This window comes from Pteropus vampyrus, unplaced genomic scaffold (assembly GCF_000151845.1).
Source record: "Pteropus vampyrus isolate Shadow unplaced genomic scaffold, Pvam_2.0 Scaffold56, whole genome shotgun sequence".
NCBI classification, from domain to species: Eukaryota; Metazoa; Chordata; class Mammalia; order Chiroptera; family Pteropodidae; genus Pteropus; species Pteropus vampyrus.
Genome location: NW_011888837.1, coordinates 6,933,172 through 6,935,122, shown reverse-complemented (window position 1 = coordinate 6,935,122; position 1,951 = coordinate 6,933,172). Strand labels below are relative to the sequence as shown.

Here is a 1,951-nt window from a genome sequence, read left to right as displayed (position 1 = left end):
AGCTATATAATAAAGAAAACCCCTTTATTTTCAAAGAACTGTATACTATTATTGTATGAGAAGATTTAAGTCTTCAGGCTTTATTTTACTGAGGGATATTCTTCATTTAAATAGTTATTATATAGCTTTTTAATGTTTTTTAAATATATGTTCAAATTTATCCACAGTTGAGTAAACAGAAAATCTCCAGTTGCAAGGTATTATTAAAGAAGGGTTAAAAGCAAAAAACCTCCAGTTCTTGGCTTTTCTCTTTAAATAGGCATATTGGGTTATGTAGGAGGAAATAACTGTATTGTAATAAATTTTATTTGGTTTTCTTGTATTTAGAGACACACAATTTTCTATGTACTATCTATAATAACTGATTTACAAAACTGAGCTGCATAAGAAAATCAACACATGAAGAATATGAAGAAAAATATGTCTTACTTTTTAGACATTCATATTTTATAAAGAACTCTTGTACTCAGGAGATCTCAGCTTGAATCCTACCTCTGATATGTTTAGTTACGAGATTTTTAAAAAAGGCATTTAAACTGAAACTCTGGTCTATGGCCATGCTGCCCTGAACAAGCCTGATCCAATCTGATCTCAGAAGCTAAGCAGGGTCGGGTCTGGTTAGTACTTGGATGGGATACCACATAGGAAGACCAGAAGCTGTAGGCGTTAAAAGATAAAAAAAAATAAGAGATTGTAAACTGACAAGGGCCTTGGAATCCGCGAAGTCACCCAAGGGTTGCCTCACCTAAAAAAAAACAAAAACTGAAACTCTGTTGACATGTCAAATGAATAGTATTGTCGAATAGAAGTGTCAGATGAAATATAGGATGCCCAGTTAAATTTGAATTTCAGATAAACAGTGAATATTTTTAATGTAAGTATGGTGCATTACTTGCTAAATCCAGTAATCCTACAAATAAAGGAATTAGGATACATCGGAATCAACTAGACAATTTTTGTTTGTTTAACACTCATGCATCCACCCCAGAATTCCACTCTCAGGCTTTGGGGGCTAGTAATATAAAAGTAAAAAATCCCTACTCCAAGTGGTTCCGCATAAGGAAGAGAAAATCTAATGTTTTGAGGTCCCTGTTCCAGAGCGGTACTACTCATACTTTAATGTACCTAAGAATCACCTGAGGATCTGGTTCAAATGTAAATTCTCATTTGTAAGGTGGGGTTGGAAGTTGAGATTCTGCATTTCTACAGTTTCAGGGTGATGCCAATAGTGCTGGTCCTTGGACCAAATTTTAAGTAGCAACACAGTTTAGATGATTTCTGATGTCTCTATGAGGTTTCTAATTTGTTGATTTCATGATTCTTTTATTTATTTGTATTATATCATTTTATTAAAATTTAATTTTCAAACAAATAACAAATTTTCTCTAATCTAATTCTTACTTAGTAGATTAGACTTCAGAAAAATGCATTATAGTATCGTAATGAGAGACTTTCATTGTGATTCTTCTCTTGACCAGGTATTAACAATGTAAGTCCATCAGAAACATCAGAACTACAATATCATTTTCTTTTATGAGACTTATTTCTTGTCCATTTATGCATTTAATATTGAATCCCTACTATGTACCAGCACTGTTGTTGTTCGGCAAAGTAAATTCATGAGAGAAACTTCTGAGCTTATTTAAAATGGGAAACTGGTCTATATTTCTGACCTTGTAATCTCACCTCTCTTTCCTATCATCTTTACGGTCAGCTTGCTCCCTCCTCAGAGTCTTTGTATTGGAACTTCCTCTTCCTTTGCATCTTTTCATGGATGGCTGCTTCTCACCTCTGAATGCTCAGGTCACAGTATCAGCTCTTTAGAAAGGGTTTCTCTGACTTTACTATCAAGAGTCAATCCCACGCCCACCCACCCCCATTCCTTATGATCTTAACATGTTTCATAATCTGAAATTCTCTTGTTTATTTTTGTAGGTACATATGCACGTAT

The 1,951-nt window shown here is 34.0% G+C and overlaps 1 pseudogene; it reads left to right on the top strand.

The window, feature by feature from the left end:
- The first annotated feature begins 547 nt into the window (after positions 1-547).
- LOC111740023 lies at positions 548-666 on the top strand (annotated as a pseudogene).
- Positions 667-1,951: the final 1,285 nt, after the last annotated feature.